At 38.1% G+C, this 18759-nt stretch overlaps 2 long non-coding RNA genes across 2 annotated transcripts in view; one reads left to right on the top strand and one right to left on the bottom strand.

The window, feature by feature from the left end:
• Positions 1 to 18155, top strand: part of LOC111558022 — a 56929-nt gene extending 38774 nt beyond the window's left edge. Inside the window, exons 2-3 of the long non-coding RNA XR_006590428.1 lie at positions 15353 to 15455; positions 17871 to 18155. This is a non-coding gene — a long non-coding RNA (uncharacterized LOC111558022). The remainder of the gene's footprint in view (positions 1 to 15352; positions 15456 to 17870) is intronic.
• Positions 6253 to 18759, bottom strand: part of LOC109494907 — an 801993-nt gene continuing 789486 nt past the window's right edge. The window contains exon 16 of the long non-coding RNA XR_006590427.1: positions 6253 to 8521. This is a non-coding gene — a long non-coding RNA (uncharacterized LOC109494907). The remainder of the gene's footprint in view (positions 8522 to 18759) is intronic.

The following is an 18759-nucleotide window of genomic DNA, read 5'->3' on the forward strand; positions in this document are numbered from 1 at the left end:
TCAAGAGCCAGCAAAAGTGTGTGAGTTCTGGAAAACAGATGTATCAGATTATATTTTTGAAAAGAAAAGTGAGAATGCAAAATGAATAAACACTTAAAATCCACAAACTCAATCCATAAAACACAATCTATAACTCAATTCATACAATCTTATATAAATATGGATTAAATTGCACAAATAAGTTATTGTGCCAAAACTGAAAAGTTAGATGTATAATGTGAACTGTGCATATGTATTTATGTCGGATACAAAAAAGGTTGGGGCTCCTGCCATCAGGAGAGGCTTGAATGTGAAAAGGTTTGAAAATGTTTCTTTCAATAAGGGATATTTGCATGTATCCCCCCCACCGTTTTATTGATATAATTTACATTCAGTACCATGTAAGTTTAAGGTGTATAGCCTAATGACTTGACATACATACGTATTGTGAAGTGATTACCAGAATAAGTTAACATTTATTACCTCATATACTTACAAAATGATTTTTTTCATTGTGATGAGAACTTTAAGGATTATTCTTAGTAACTTTCAAATAGACCATACAGCTTTGTGAACTATAGTTATTATATGGTACATCACCAACACTTACTCATCTTGTAAGTAGAAATTTGTATGTTTTGAACATATGTACCCAATTCCTCCATCCTGACCCCCTGCCTCTAACCACAAATGTGATCTTTTTTTCTATGATTTTTTTTTTTAACATTCCACTTATAATGAGGCCAATACAGTATTTGTTTTTCTCTGTGTGACTTATTTAACTTAACACAATGCCCTCAAAATCTATCCAGATTGGACTGGATTGAATTGGATTCGATTCAATTTGATTCGATCAGCAGGATTTCCTTTTTTTTTTTTTTTTTTTTTTTTTTTTTTAACGTTTATTTATTTTTGAGACAGAGAGACAGAGCATGAACGGGGGAGGAGCAGAGAGAGAGGGAGACACAGAATCAGAAGCAGGCTCCAGGCTCTGAGCCATCGCCCAGAGCCCGACGCGGGGCTCGAACTCACGGACCGCGAGATCGTGACCTGAGCTGAAGTCGGACGTTCAACCGACTGAGCCACCCAGGCGCCCCCAGGATTTCCTTTTTTATGGCTGAATGGTATTCCATTGCATATATATGCCATATATATTTTATCCATTCACCTGTCAGTGGACACTTAGGTTATTTCCATGTCTTGACTATTGTAAATAATGTTGGAATAGATACAGCAGTGCAAATATCTCTTCAACATAGTGATTGTGTTCCCTTTGGCTATATACCCAGGAGTGGAATTGCTGACACTATTTTTATATTTTTAACTATTGGAGGAGCCTCCATACTATTTTCCATAGAGGCTATATCAATTTACATTCTCACCAACAGTGCACAATCGTTTCCTTTTCTCCAGAGCCTCACCAGTATTTGTTACCTGTTGTCTTTTTAATGATAGCCATTCCAACAGGCATGAGGTGATATCTCATTGAGGTTTTGTTTTGCCTTTCCCTAATGATGACTGATAACTTTTCAGGTACCTTTTGGCTATTCAAATGTCTTCATTGGAAAAAGATCTGTTCAGATCCCTTGCCCGGTTTTAAATTGGATTTTGTTGTTGTTGTTGCTGCTGCTGTTTTTACTACTGAGCTGTAGTTCTTTATATATTTTGGATACTAACCTCTTACTGTGACAGATGATTGCAAATATTTTCTCACATTTCCTTTTCATTTTGTTGACTCTTTCTTTTGCTGGGGAGAAGCTTTCAAGTTTGATGCAGTCCAACTTATTTTCTGTTGTTTCTTGTGCTTTTAGTAATCTATCCAAAAATCGTTGCCAAGATCCATGTCAAGAATTTTCCCCTACATTTTCTTTTAAGAGTTTTATGGTTTCACTTCTTACATTTAAGTCTTCACTCTATTTTGAGCTACTGTTTGTGAGTGGTGGAAGATGAGGATATAGTTTCATTATTCTACATGTGAATATCCAACTTTCCCAGCACCATTTAATGCAGAGATGGTCTTTTCTATTTAGAATACTTGTGACTCCCTTGTCAAATAGTAACTAACTGTATATGCAAAGGTTTATATCTAGGCTCTTGATTCTGCTCCATTGGTCTATGTGTTGATTTTTATGCCAGCACCATGCTGTTTTGATTGCTTAGCTTTATAATATAGCTTTAAATCAAAAGTGCAATGCCTCCAGCATCCACAATTTTGACTTCTTTCTCAAGATGGATGTGGCTATTAAAGGTCCTTTGTGTGGTGGTTCAAATTTTTATTTTTTCCACTTCTGTGGGAAAAATAACAAACAGTGGAATCTTGTTAAGGATTACACTGAATCTATAGATGGATTTGGGTAGTATGGACATTTTAACAATATAATTTTTCCAATCCATGAACACCATATCTTTGCATGTATTCATGTCATTTTCAATTTCATTAATCATTGGTTCATAGTTTTCAGTGTAGAGATCTTTCGCTTCAAGATAATTTCTAAGTATTTTACTGTTTTAGATACTATTGTAAAAGAGATGTATTTCTCCTTCAGGTAGTTCACTATAAATGTGTAAAAACACTGATTTCTGTATGTTAACTTTGTATCTTGAAAATTTACTGAATTTGTTCGTTACATTTAACAGTGGTCAGTATTTTCTATATATAAAACTATATAATGGAGACAATTTTACTTCTTTTTAATTCTGATGTCATTATTTCCTGAGTACTGTGTTGAATAGAAGTGGGCACCCTTGTTGTGTTTCTTTGGTTGTCATTGTTTTGTTTTAGTGTAGTCTTGTTCTTGATAATAGAGGAAAAACTCTAAAACTTTCACCACTGAAGTGTGCCCAAGTGGCTCATCAGTTGGTTGAGTGTCCGACTTGGGCTCAGATCATGATCTTGCTGTCCATGAGTTTGAGCCCCACATTGGGCTCTGTGTTGGCATCTTGTAGCCTGGAGCCTGCTTTGAATTCTGTGTCTCTTTCTCTCTCTGCCCCTCCCCTACTCATGCACACGCTCTCTCTATCTCTCCTCTTTATCTCTCTCAAAAATAAATACAGATTAAAACAAATGAAATAAAAAATTTTCAACACTGAGTAAATAAAGGAAAGGCTTTAAAACTTTGACCACTGAGTAGATTTTAGTTGTGGGCTTGTCATGTATGGCCTTTATTATGTAGAAGTATGTTATTTCTATGCCTAATTTGTTTAGAGTTTATCATGAAAGAATGTTGTATTTTGTGAAATGCTTTTTCTTCACCTATTGACTTGATCCTATAATTTTTTGTCTTCAATTCTATTAATGTTAGTTATTCCATTTATTCCCATATGTTGAAACATCCTTTATTCCCAGGGATGAATCCTACTTGATCATGGGGTATAATCCTTTCACTTATTTTTAAGTTTTATTTTACTTCCAGTATAGTTAGTATACAATGTTTTATTGGTTTTGGGTGGACAATATAATGATTCAACATTTCTATATATTACCCAGCGCTCATCATATTAATTGTATGCTTAATCCCCTTCACTTACTTTACCCATGCCCCCACCCACCTCCCTGCTGGTAACCATCAGTCTTTTTTTTGGTTTGTCTATTTTTTTATTCATTTGTTTTGTTCCTTACATTGCACCCATAAGTGAAATCATATGGTATTTGTCTTTCTCTAATTGACTTATTTCAGTTAGCATATTCTCTAAGTCCATCTATGTTGTTGTAAATGGCAAGATGTCATCTCTTATGGCTGAATAATCCATTGTGTGTGTGTGTGTGTGTGTGTGTGTGTGTGTGTGTGTGTGTGTACATATCTTCTTTATCCATTCATCTATTGATGGACAGTTGGGCTGCTTTCATAATTTGGCTATTGTAAATAATGCTGCAATCAACATAGGGATGTATATATCTTTTTGAACTGGTGTTTGTGTATTCTTTGGATAAATGCCCAGTAGTGAAATTACTGGATATGGTAATTCTATTTTTAACTTGTTGAGGAACTTCCATACTGTTTACCACAGTGACTGCACCAGTTTGCTTTCTCACCAACAGTGCATAAGGTTTCCTTTTTCTCCACATCCTCACCAACACTTATCATTTTTAATTTTAGCCATTCTGACAGATGTAAAGTGATACCTCCATTGTAGTTTTTATTTGCATTTCCCTGATGATGAATGATATTGATATCTTTTCAGGTATCTGTTGGCCATCTGAATGTCTTTTTTTTTTTTTTTTTTTTTTTTTTTTGGAGAAATGTCTGTTCATATCTTCTGCCCATTTTTAATTGGATTATTTGGGGGGTTTTTGTGTTGAGTTTTATAAGTTCCTTATGTATTTTGGATACTAACCATTTACCAGATATGTCATTTACAAATATCTTCTCCTATTCAATAGGTTGTCTTTTGGATCTGTTGATTTTTCCTTTGCTGTACAGAATTCTATTTTGATTTAGTGCCAATAGTTTCTTTTTGCTTTTGTTTCACTTGCTTCTGGAGACACATCTAGAAAAACATTCCTATGGCTGATGTCAGAGAAATTACTGCCTGTGCTTTTTTTCAGGATTTATATAGTTTAAGGTCTCACATTTAGGTCCTTCATACATTTTGAATTTATTATTGTGTATGGTATGAGAAAGTGGTCCAATTTCATTCTTTTGCATGTTGCTGTCTACCCAACACCATTTGTTGAACCAACTGTCTTTTTCCTATTGCATATTCTTGCTGCTTTTGTTGAAGATTAATTGACCATATAATGGTGGGTTTATTTGTGGGCTCTCTATTATGTTCCATTGCTCTATGTGTCTATTTTTATACTAGGATCATACTGTTTTGATTAATACAGCTCTGTAGTATATCTTGTAATATAAGATTATGATTACCTCCAGTTTTATTCTTTATCAATATTGCTTTGGCATTTGGGGGTCTTTTGTGGTTCCAAACAAAATTCACCTATGAAGCCATCTAGTCCTAAAATTTTAAGCTTTTTTTTTTAATGTTTATTTTGAGAAGAAGAAGAAGAGCATGAACAGGGGAGGGGCAGAAATGGAGAGAAAGAATCCCAAGCAGGCTCCACATGTCAGCACAGAGCCTGATACAGAGCTTGATCTCATGAACTGTGAGATGGTGACATGAGCCAAACTCAAGAGTTGGATGCTTAACTGACTGAGCAACCCAGGCACCCAAAGTATTAATATATATATATATATATATATATATATATATATATATATATATATATATATATATATATATAAAATCTCACTGATTCAATCTCCTTGCTACTAACGGGTCTGTTAAGCTTTGTTATTTCTTTCTGATTCAGTCTTCATTATTTTGTAATCTCTAGGAATTGATGCATTTTTTCCTAGGATGTATAGTTTGTTGTATAGATGTTCATAGTAGCCTCTTAGGATTTTTTTGTGTTTGTGAGGTATCATTTGTAATGTCTCCTCTTATCATTTACAATTTTTTTGCTGTTAATTTTGTCCTCATTCTTTTTTCCTTGGTAAGTCTAGTTAAATATTTTTCAATTTTATTTATCTTCTCAAAGAACCAACTCTTAATTTTGTTAGTCTTATCTATTATTTTCCTGTTCTCTCCATTTATTTCTGCTTTAATCTTTATATATATTTTTCCTTCTGCTTGGATTTACTTTGTTCTTTTCTAGTTCCTGGATATGTAAAGTTAGGTTATTTGAAATCTATTCATTTGACCATAGTATTTAGAGCTAAAAATATCTTTCTTAGAATGTTTTGCTGCATCCCATAAGTTTTGGTATGTTGTGTTCCTATTTTCATTTGTCTTAAAATACTTTTTAATTTCTCTTTTAATTCTTTGATGTATTGGTTCAGAAACAATATAGTTTAACTGCCATGTATTTATAAACTTTCCAGTTTCCCTCCTGTTACTGATTTCTAGTTTCTTGCCATTGTGTTCAGAGAAGATGGCATGGTTGGTATGGTTTCTATTGTCTTTCATTTGCTATGACTTGTTTGTAGTCTAACATATGATCTACCCTAGAAAATGTTCTGTGTATGCTTAAGAATGTATATTCTGCACTTGTTAGATAAAAGGGACCTAACAATTACACAGAGAAAATTCTGTCCATAGTGTTGTCCAAATTTACTGTTTCTTTACTGATTTTTTTTCTAGATGATTTATCCATTTTTGAGAGTAGGATATTAACATATCCAACTATTACTGTATTGGTGTTTATTTCATCTAGTTTTATTAGTACTTCATATATTTTGGTGCTTGAATGTTGGATTCATGAAGATGAAACAATAGTACTTTTTTTAATGTTTATTATTTAGATAGAGCACAAGAGTGCATAAGCAGGCGAGTGACAGAGACAGAGGGAGACAGAGGATCCAAACAGACTCTGTGCTGACAGCACAGAGCCCAATGCAGGGCTTGAACACACAAATTGGGAGATCATGACCTTAGCCAAAGTCTGACCCTTCACCAACTGCGCCACACAGGTGCCCCAACAATAAATATTTTTGAAGGATTGACCATTTTATCATTAAATAGTGACCCACTTTGTCTCTTTTTTACCACTTTAGCTTAAAGTCTATTATGTCTGATACAAGGATAGCCATCGCTGCTTGTTTTTTGGTTACCCTTTGCTTGAAATGTCTTTTTTGATTCCTTCACTGTTTATATGTGTCTTTAAAGTAAGTCTCTTGTTGGCAGCATATAATCACATCTTGTTTTTTAATCTGTTAACCCATTCTGTGTCTTTTGATGGAGAATTTAATCCATTTGTGTTTAAAGTAATTATTGATAGGCAAGGACTCACTATTAGCATTTTGTTAAGTGTTTTCTGTTGTACATCCTTTTCTTCCTTGCTTCTTATCCTGTTTTGTTTTGTGATTTGATCATTTTTGTAATTGGTGTGCTTTGCCTTCTTGATCACGATCTTTTATGTGACTACTACAGGTTTCTGCTTTGAGGTTATCACGAGGATATATACAATATCTTAAATTGTAACACCCCATTTTAAACTGATAACAACTTTAACAGTGTTGTGAAATTTATATTTCACTCCCTCCCACATATTTAAATTTACTGATACTGCAATTAACATATTTTTATATTGTGTGTCCAATAACAGATTGTAGTTATGGTTATTTTTAGTGTACTTTTTTAACTTTTAAAGTGAATTATGCACCAATATTACCATAACAAAGATTCTCAGTTTGACTATATATTTACCATTACCAGTGACTTTTACACTACCTTCATGTTTTTACTATGTTACTTAGCATCCTTTTGACTCAAAGTACTCCCTTCAGCATTTCTTCTAAGGCTGGTCTAGTGTGATGAATTCCCTCTGCTTTTGTTTGTCCAGGATTTTCTGTCCTCCATTTCTGAAGGACAGCTTTGCCAGATATATAATTTCGGTTGACAACTTGTTTTCTTTCAATATATTCAATATGTCATCCCACTGGCTTCTGGCATGAAAAATTCTATTGAGAAATATGATGATCTTCTGAGGTTACCTTCTAACTTGTCTTTTTTTCTTGTGGCTTTCAAAATTCTTTCTTTGTCTTTGACTTTTGGCACTTTAATTATAGTGTGTCTCAGTGTTGCCCTATTCAGATTAAACCTATTTGGGATCTCTTGGGCCTCATGGATCTTCAGGTCTATTTCTCTCTCTGTGCTCTGAAAATTTTTAGTCATTATTGCTTTAAATATACATTCTGTTCATTTTTTCTTTAACTTCTGGAAGTTCCATTGTTTTGTTTTGTTTTTGTTTTTTTGTAAGTCTGTAGTTTTTCTTCTCTTGCATGTGCTTTTTTTTTATACTATTGTCTTTTTGTGCCTCTGAAAAATTTCAAATGCCCTGTCTTCTAGATCTTTGATTTTCTTCTTCTATATAGTTAAGTCTGATGTTGAAGCTCTCCGATGAATTCTTCAGTTCAACCATTGCATTCTGCAGCTCTAGGGATTTGGTTCTTTCTAATGGTTTCTATCTCTTTGTTGAGCTTCTTGTTCATTCATTGTTTTGCTCAATTCTTTTAGGAATTGTTTCTTAGACCTAAACTTCTTAAGGTCTGTGTTTTCTTAGACCTTAAACTTCTTAAAGAGGTTTTCAAAGAGATTTTCAAAATTCTTTGACAATTCACAGAGCTTCATTTTTTTTTTTAGGGTCACTTATTGCAGTTTTATTAATTTCCTTTGGTGGTATCATGCTAACCTGGTTTTTCACAATGCTTGATTCCCTACATTGGTATCTGCTCATTTGAGTAAGTTTTCTTCCCCTCCAAACTTCACAGGTTTGCTTTGACAGAGATAGCCCTTTGCTATTCAGCTCAGCTTGGGCTTCTGGACATGTAATCTGGTAGCATCCTTAAGCAGCGGAGTTGCTATCGGGTCTTTTTGGGCAAGGCACTGCTGAAGATCTAGGTTGAGATGGGGGTGCCACTGGCAAAGAACATTTGGATAGGGCTATTGGCATAGTTCCACGTCCTAGTGCAGCTGGAGCATCGGTTCCACAGTTGCCCAGATTCTGCTGTCAGGCTTTCTAGATGGTCAGGATTGGGCATTATACCTGGCAGGAAGCAGAGCTATGAATTAGCTTTGATGCTTGGGTAGGGCAGCAGAAGGGGAACTAAGGTTAGAATAGCTTGCGTCAGGCAGGACTATGCACCTAATTCCCTGGTCCTAATGGGCCACTGGCTTTGATCTGCAGACAGGGGCAACTACTGGCTGTGTTCTTTGTTCAAGTGCTATTGGGTAGAGGGCTGAGGATTGGCTATGCCACTTCCCACAGGTTCTGGTTAGGTTTACTGATTGGGAAGGCTGAATGTTTTACTCAGCAATGTTGGGGCTTCAGATTAGTCTGCCTGGATCATTCAAACACCAAAGCTCTTATCTGGGGACAAAACTGGACAGAAATATGCACCACATTACCTGGGCAGACAGCTGGAATCTCTATTCAGGTGCCACTATAATCAGCATTGCAGGACAGACTACATGGATTCCCTGGAACTCTGAATAGACTTCCTGGTCAGGCAGGGTGGAGGCAGTACTCAAGAGTGGGAAAGGCTATAAATTAGATTTCCTACCCAAGTGGGGCCTCAGAATAGGCCCCTGCACTGGCAAGGCTCTTTGGAGACAAAATCAGGCCGAACTGTGTACCAAGCTCCCTGGGCAGATAGGGGCACTGGCAGAGCTCTACCTATGGGCAGATGTTTCCTGGTAAGGCAGGGAAGGGATCTAAACTCAGAAGTAGCTGCAGCTATGAATCAGCCTCCCTGCCCAGGCAGAATCAACTGGCTTCAAGGCCAGCATTGCTTGTTACCTGGGGTCCTCATTCTGGCAGACCTGTGCCCTGCTGAGTTCTCTCATCTGACTGGGCCACTGTTGGCCCTGTAGATGAGCAATGCCTCAGGCTGGGATTTACAGTCGGGTGCCACTGCAGTTGGGGCTCAGTCGGCCAGGATCTGAGCATGGTTGCTGTAAGCCTTACCATCCTTTTCCAGTGCACTCTGATACCCAGTGCTCAAGTCCTACAGATTACCCCACAGTTCATATAAAGTGAGACCACAGTGGGCTTCCTGAAAAGCAACCCACAATGCTCGGAGAGCTGGATGTCCAGCTTAGGCTGTCTTGTCACTGGAGGAGCTGTTGGCTCAGAGGGGCCCTCTCAGTGGGGAAGGGCAGTGCTGTCAGTGTAGCCTCTTCTCTTATTCTTTTAATGTTGTCTGTCTCAGTCTCTGTGTTCCTGGTGAGTGCTTCAGTCTTACCCTGTGTTCTAAGATCTTTGCAGTAGGGTCTTAGCCATGGATAGTTGTCTCATGAGGGGGCCTAAAGTCAGGAACAACCTATGTCACCATCTTGATATTACTCTCTACAGGTATTCTCTTTCTGCAGAACATGTCCTCTAGTCTAGTAAACGAGTCTAGTCTAGTAAAGCATTATTTCTCATTAAGACTTAGTTATCTCCTTCTTGCTGCGTGCCCTGTATTCTGAGCACTTCTCACAGTAAGGGTCTATCTCTTCCCAATTTTGTTTTGGGAGGGGGGCGTATATGAGACACAGGGCTACATTTTGTTGATGTTTAAGCTGTTCTCTAGTGCCCGGAAATTGCTGTGTAATGGGTAAGTGTTAACAATGATAGGATCTATGGTGATAGTTATCTAGATGCACTTAACTGGTAGACCCAGAAACTTAACTCTCAGACTATATGCAAAGTGGTCTTTCTGCTGTTGCTGTCGGCTGCATCGGAACACCCTGTGCTCTGAGCATGGGTTAGGTCATGTTACAACAAGTAGCTATTAGCTGGGCAGGTAAATCACTATTCATCAGCATGACCTGCTTTCTCTCTCCAGCCCACAACATGGTTATAAATGAGACTGGCACATCTCAAATCTGCTGCTCTCCATCATTAGTACCTCCAGGGCCTGGCATGGCCCTTCTCCCTGAGAAGTAAGATACCGAGAGAATTTCTCAGGCTTAGAACAAGGGACCAGCTATATTGGGCCCATGGTGGCAATGAATGGCTTTTGTGGCTGAGGAAATGAAATTCTGAGTACTTGAGGCATTGTGCATCTAGCCATGAAGCATTCCTGGCTGCTGTCCCTAAGGGGACTGTGGAAATTTCACAAGTCCCTATTTCTCCCCTTTTAAGGGTTGGGGGTAAGGGTAAGGAGGGAGGTCCATAGAGGCATGTTCTTGGTTCATGAACCAGATGCTTTGTTTCTTTATAGCTGCTCAGAAAAACTAGAAAAGCAAGCAGAAGTAGCCTTGGGCAGTATTAAAAAATGGCTTTTGGTGTAAGTCATGCTTGAGTTTGAATCCTAGCTCTGCTACTTACAAGCTGTGTGATTGGGGAAAAGATCACATAACTCCACCAACCTTCAACATCCTCCTTTGTAACCAGGCATAACATACCTTCAGTTCATATATTAAATACCAAGCATGAGAGTATCCATGGTTCATGAGTAGTGACTGGTGCTATTGTAGATCACATGCTGGGTGAGACTGATCCTGGCTCCAACACCACTATACCCTGCATTCCTTCTCCTAAAATGAATTTTCCATCCTTAGAAACAAAATCCTAAAAGCTAAAAATGCTTTCCTGAAGAATCCTGCTCTTAAGGACTCTAAGCCATGGCAGTGGACCACACTGCAAACTGTGGGTATAAATTTCATTTTGAATCTTCCTCCCATTAACTGGGGACAATTATTCATGTGAGAGAGCCTTCCGGAGAGAGAGTGGGACATCAGAGAAAACTCTGGAGTAGGAATTTGAACACTTGAGTTACGATCTCAAATTTGCCACCTATCCATTGTATGGCCCTGGAGAAAAAATAGTAAAAATGAGTCTGTACAGTTTTAGGGAATAGCACTGTTTGTAAAGTGCTTTAACAGCACAGAAAGTTACTTTAACAGATGTGGCACTTGTATTATGCTCTGGGAGGTGTACTAAGCATATTGGCCTATGTTATTTCACCCTACCTTTTTAGTGACTCTGAGTGTCTTCATCTGTAATTATCCTGGTTAACATAAGGACTTTTTACCTCAGAGTGAAAGGTTATACAACCAATATGTGACCGAATGAGGATTTGAACCCCCAGATCTGATTTTAAAACTGATATTCCACCCCTAAGGAGCTCCCTGAACCTTAAGAGTAGGGCTATCAGACATAGCAAATGAAAATATGATACCCAGTTATATTTGCATTACAGATAAACAACAAATTTTGAAAGTATATCCAAAATACGTTACTTATACTTAACATGCAAGATGCCCAGTTACATATGCATTTAATACATATGTATTTATCTAGCAACTCTACTGGGGTGCCTCATGTCACATAAGCAGGTGAGAAGTGGTATCGTAGAGCCTTTCCAAAGGTACCTAAAGGCAGTTCTCATGAAAACGTACCCCTTCAAAAAACTAAACACACTCTTCCATGATAGAAATTGTAAGAATTTTAGAAAAACAGAGATAAAGGAAATCTCCAAAGGTAATGTAGGATGTGTCTTCTAGATGAACTTAACATGGGTCTAGATACTTAAAAGCTGTGCAGAGCAAGAATTGCAAATCATGATTGATAGTGGCATGCATTATGGGCAGACCTTCTTGGCTGGGTAAACTCAGGTCTCACTTGTAACCCAAGGCACAGACCTTTTCTGGCAGCCAACACTTACTGAAACCCTCCTATAGACAGTCACTCTGTTGTCATGTTATTTATGGCATCTCATTTAGAATCAAGGCAACATTGTGAGGTAGGATAACTGCATTTACTGACTGACTGCCTGTCAGAGAAGTGGAATCCACAGCTCATGAGCAGCAGAGCTGAACCTGAGGCAGATCCATCTGAACTCTACACCAGCATCATGCTGTGTAGTTGATGGGAAGTCAGGTTGGCCACAACCCAATGATTGAGAGGTTACTCAACAAATATCTGTAATAGAGTTTAAATTATTCTTTTTATAGACCTGTTACCTGAATGTTTTCCTGTCTTTTCCCCTGTACCTATCTTAAACCCTACATCTAAAAACTGTGCTTGATGCTTTCGTTGGGATGCAGCCCCTTCTGTATGCCCCAAAGCATTCCCTGGCTTGGCTTCCAGTGGCTTCCAGATTTGGACTCTCACTGTGGAACTGGGCACTTCCTCTCCCACCGTGGTCTTCTGTAACTACTAGAAGGTCCATACAGCATAGTATTTATGATTATGGGCTGTGGAGTCCTACCACTGGATCCACCACTTAATGGCTGTGAGACCATCTGCGTACCTCCATTACTTCACCCTCACGCAAGAGATGATAATACCTACACCTCAAGGGGTGATAGTGAGGACTGAATGAATTAATGTGCATAAGTCACTTAGGACAATTCCTGGAACATAAGTATTCAATACATAACACGATATAGGGATTACTGTTACACCTATTGTGATTTGACTTCTGGTAGGCACCAAGCACAGAGCTGAGCAGCTCACACACATAATGTCATTCTATTCTCACAGTCCTCTTACAAGTAGATGAAATTATCATTCAAACAGAAATCAAGGAGGAAAGAGGCAAACCCTGACTGACCATAGAGCCTATAATTTCAATCTCAACCCTTCTATTCTCATATTTCCCTCTTTATTTCTTATAGCTTCCTGAAGTTACTCCAAAATGGTGATTGACATGAAATGTTATTTTCTCTATTACATAACACATGAAGAAATAGCATTGAATGCTACTGAGTCAAAACCTTCTTTGTAATATGTGCAACTAGAAGAACTTCTAACAGAAAGGGTTTAATGAGGCCATTTAAGTATAGATTTAACAGTTAGCCTGACCTAGTTTTCAATATGTGAGCTGCTTTTCATGGACCATGGCGTGACCACTCCAGACCTCATATTCTCCCTTCGGCCATGAGGGTAATACAAGTTAGTTGTGAAAGTATCTTAAATATTCAGATGCCTCATCTTTCCTTCATTCCTTAAAATGATACTTTTTTTTTTTTAACTTAGTATACCATTTTACTAACCCCACGCTGGGGTGGACTCGGGGGCAAAATCAAAGAAAATCTTCATCACCTAAATCATTCAGTGTATTATCCATTAATGTCCACATTTCTGCCATAACAACATACTACACCAAGCAAATCATTTGTCTTGAGCAAACAACTCTTCTGTTGATTGTATAACCTCTAGAGAGATCTGCTCCCATCCCTAGCAAACAAAAGACTCTAGACAGATAACTTTGCTAATGAATAAGAAGGATTCTTTTCTAAAAGATCTGAGCAGGATTTTCACAGCCACAGTGACCAAATGAAACATTCCAGTCTAAAAGCCACAGTGGCAACTTCAGAAAGACACTGAATCTTCACAGATGAGTGAAGTTTGTGAAAATTTTCACATGGCATTGCAGACATGAGGCTTACAATCCATCTTGGGATCGATCCAGGGATACCCTGTCTCAACTGTGGGACCATGGGCAAATGTGTCAGCTCTTCTGAACCTCAGCATTCACATCTATGAATTTGTGGAAACCATCCTTCTCAGAATTGTGATAGGTACACAATGAAGTCACAGATGTCACAGCACTTGGTATGGTAGCTTCCTACCAATTACATTATTTTGTTAAAGAACTTGATTTCCCAAGTATCAATCTTAACTTTATTCATAGTATACATATTTCTGGTTTCAGGAAACTATTTTATCAAACTCATAATGGGCATGGCCACTGAAATTCAAAGGCTCTCTTCTTTTGCTATTTAACGGCATTGATTTGCTGGGTTTTCCCTTCTCACCCACTCATAGTTCAGTTATCTGAGTGAAAAGACCACGCTAGAGCTATAAAAATATGATTACATTGCTGTTCCAAGTTTCCAAACTCAGATGGTTATAACCTGATGCAGGGCATTCCAATTTTAACTATCTACTGCTGTTTTTATTTCATAAAGCCACTAAAAACATCCTGCACTGCTTTTATATACATCACTACTTTTATGGCTTTTGTGTCATAATAAAAGGCAGTTCATTGGAAGCTGATGGGGTTTTTTTCCAGCAGAAAAATAGCGAACTTAGAATGAGACATCTCTGTCTAGTTTCTTTCTTCTAACTCTGTCCCATGCAATCAGTCCATGTTCCTCCAGGCTTTCAGGCTATTTTTTCCAAAAAGCTATTTGTAAAGCATTGCTCTGTTCAACCTTCAACCCCCCCTCCGCCCCAGTATGTTGATTGGGAGGCCCTACATCCTGAACCTGGCACTTTAAAGATGTCTAGTATCTGTGAGGCTCCTGGGTGGCTTGGTCGGTTAAGTGTACGACTTCAGCTGGGGTCATGATCTCGTGGTCTGTGCTGACAGCTCAGAGCCTGTTTGGGATTCTGGGTCTCCCTCTCTCTCTGCCCCTCCCCCACTTGTGCTCTGTCTCTGTCTCTCTCTTGAAGATGAAAAAAATCATTTTTAAAGGGTTTGAAAATGTCTAGTATCTTTATAACTTGTTTATATAAAATAAAACACCTATTTGCTCTTCACCTTCGTGCATACTCATGGCTTTATACACAGTATGCTGCCTCCACCATTTTGGGGACACCCTCTGCCTTGATCCTTTCTGTCAATTTAACTCATCAATAGGAAGCCTGTTTTTTTACACAACTTTTCCAGGAACTCCTCCCTGTGACTCCTCCCTCTCATAACCCTTAGCAGAACTTACTGCCCCCTTTTCTTTCAACACAATCATATTCTGCCTAGTCATGTGGCTTTGGTTGTTGCCTTATCACTTGTGTGACTCTCCAAATCCAGATCTAATGTTCCCTTGAATTAGAAAATAGGTTTTATATGTTCACTTCTCCTGTGCTGTGCCTATGATGCAAATGTTACATTTGGAATGGAAAGGACTCCAGGTGGAAACTCATCAGACCTTTGTTTTACAGAGGTTAAATGACTCTGTAAATGGAATGGAATTTATGGATCACCTGAAGCCCACTATAATGCACTTTCAAGGAACGAGGGAGAAAGGGATACATGGACAAGCAGGTAGGTGGATATATACGTGTGTTAGTGTAAGTAGATACCTATTCAACTCTCGATTCAACGAAGGAAAAAAGCCTGATGAGAGAAATGACAACTATCATGTCTAGTTGGTAGAGATGGGAGTCCTTCAGTCCTACCAGACTCAGTGAAAGATAACCCACCAAGACCTTGGCTGAGTAGCCAAACAGGTCCTGCGGGGGGCTGGGGCGGGGGGAAGATATCAAGTCTCTGGGCAATATTAGAACCAACTTGTTATAAAGGTACATTTTTTCATCAGGGATCTAGACTTCCCTACTATGTCCTCCCCAGCCAATGTTTTCCTTCATTCTTCAGGGTCCTTGCTACTCAGATACTAAACTTACTTCAATAATATAATCAGCTTCAAGGATGATATACAATGAATGATTTATACTCTGATGTATCCGTTAGTTACTAACAATATCACTGTGGAAACTCAGAAAAGTACCTATCTAGGCATCTTTCATGTGGACAGATCACCTGACAGGTGGCTATCCAGACTCTGATAATAAATATCTAGTGACATAAGGACTTCTTCAGTTGGTTATCAGCTCTAATTTTCAGACAATTCTGATTCCTATTAAGTCTCTTGCCTAATAGTCACTTTGTATAGTTCCTGTCAACAAACAGTTGTTGACATTGGATGAAGTAGTTGCCATAATGCTACACGTTGCAATTATGACAAAGACATGGCTCTTTGTCCTCAAATCACTTTCAATCTAGGTAAAATCTCCATTTAATCTGCTTCTCCCATTAATCTTGTGTCAAGCTGAACATTTTAATTAGTGAATAATTAGCTCTGTAGGAATATTAAAAATAATTGTTTGAATCTGAAAAATAATTATTTTCTTCCCCATCAGTCTCTCTCCTTCTAGCTAATCATCACAGTGCCTTCTAATTCTTGCCAATATGTCATTATCTGAGTTTGTCCACATTCCTGGTCACCCCACCTGTGACCGCCTCTCCCTCTTGGTAATGAGTTATAAATGAAAAAAGCCATATGAACTCAGCTCTTAATATTGACAGAAACTCTTCAGTCCAATACTTCCTTATTATAGATCATATGGTAGGTTCGATGAATAGAACCAGAGCCAGATCAATAATCCCCAGCACTGGACTACCAATAAAGTCATCATTAACCTCTGAAATCCCACTTCCATAGTGGGTGGCTAACCATATTCAAGATAGCCTGTTGCTGAGAGCAACCTTCAGTCATTCTTGACCTGAAACCTAAGTCTCCCATATGCATCCTCAACATGAGTTTCACACATGCTCATCTGGCTTGGGCTGTTTAAAAAATGTTCACAGTGCCCCACAAGGCCTCTGATAAATCAGAACCTTCTGGAGGGGATCTCGTTTTGGTCCAAATACAGGCTCTTCCTCAGCCACATACCTTAAGTTACAGTCTTCTTGTAATAGGTTACTGTAACCTTTAATGAGAAAATGTAATACTTAACCTCTCATCCATCCTCTTGAATTCTGCACATACAATACATCAATGATGCTTAGAGGAGATAAGCACATACAGACTGTTCTTCGGCCTTTATCTTATCTAATAGCAGTATTAGGAGTCAGAATAATTCAGCATCCCACCAGTTCTATTCTTTCTGGTTGTGAGTTTGATTATGTATTACCACAAAGGATAAGGTACATTCTATCAGATGGGATCTAGTAAGAGTGTAATGGCAGTTATCTGTCCCCTGTTTAAGAAAAGCCATAGCATTTCAATGTTAACATCAGAGAAGAAATATCTAGGAGAGGCTGGTATGGTGGAGGCTCACATCACCTTGAGCTATCTCATGCCAGTGTTTTTGTCACCATCACATTAATCCCCTAGGAGTCCTATGATATGCCCATTGTGGACACTGGCTCCTTTTATGTATGCAGTGCCAGTAAAACAAGGTGAATCATTATGGTGAAATTTTATTAAAGATTCATAATTCACATGGAAGAAATCATCGCTTAGAACTTGAGCTGTATAGTCAGGCAGATCTTGGCCAACTTCTGTGATTGTGCACAAGTCAGTCAACCTTTATCAAAACTTCATATTGAAACTAAGAATTTTAGTATTAACCCCATTGGCCTGTGGTAAGGACTTAGTGAGAATAGAACATACTAGATGCCAAAAGAATTGGCTATAATTAAACATAGAACAGTAATCTGGCTTACCTTTAAGGCACATTCTCTAGATTTCCCCATAATTTTTAGTCCATTTTTATATTACAAGCTTCATTCCAAGCACAGAACTTTGAAGAACACACCTCAAAATCCATACCCAAAAAAGAGTGATACCCTTGCTCTTCTCCTCTCTTAAAATGAGAACTTTATTTGCTTCACATTTTTTCTCCAAAATATTAAAACATATGGTATTTCTTCTGTGTCCGTAAAATTTTAAAACAGATACAGATGTTCTTCTCGACTAAGAGTCAAATTCGGAGTCAGAAGACCGGGTTGTGAATTCTGCCTCCTCTGCATATTAACAGTGGGATCTGAATCAACTGACTTCACCTCTGATTCTTGGTATCTCTAAATGCTAAGGAACAGCAGTGATGTCCTGATGGTGATGGTGACAGTAAGGGCATCTACCTCACAAACTTGTTGAGAAGACTGGATGAGCTATTATGTGGTAACAGTTACAATGTTGAAATTAAAAAGCCCCCCCCCTTATGATTGGGGGGAACCAAAGCTCATGTTGTGGGAAAAAACGCTCAAGGTCATGCACCATGTGAGGCACTTCCACCTATGCAAGTAGCCCTGTGACATGTTAAGTAGAGAGTTATTCCACCTTTACTTCCTACTTTGGGGGAATACCCATGGAGAAGAATAGGTCCAGAATCTTCACATCTGTATGGTTTTAATGTGATGGACAGAACTCCCTCTACAAAAGAACAGTATTTAAGCTTTCCATTAATGTAATCTCTTAATTAGGGCTCCTTTGGCTAGTTGAAATAAATTGGGGATTTATCAAAAGGAAATAAATTGGGGATTTATCAAAAAGCTCCTGGGGTATCTCATAAAATTGATGCAACAGCTAAAGAACCATAAGTTGACAAAGGAGATACCCAAAGAGGCTCTGGAGGTTTCCTTGGAAGCCAAAGGCCATAAAATTGAACTCTAGCCCTATGCTGTCCAATACAATATATATATTATATTTTTTATTTTTTTTAATTTTTGTAAATGTGTGTTTATATTTTGAGAGAGAGGGAGACACAGAATCTGAAGCAGGCTCCAGGCTCTGAGCTATCAGCACAGAGCCCCATACACTATATTTAATTTTAAATGTAATTTT

Source organism: Felis catus, chromosome E2, assembly GCF_018350175.1.
Source record: "Felis catus isolate Fca126 chromosome E2, F.catus_Fca126_mat1.0, whole genome shotgun sequence".
In the NCBI taxonomy this organism is placed as follows: domain Eukaryota; kingdom Metazoa; phylum Chordata; class Mammalia; order Carnivora; family Felidae; genus Felis; species Felis catus.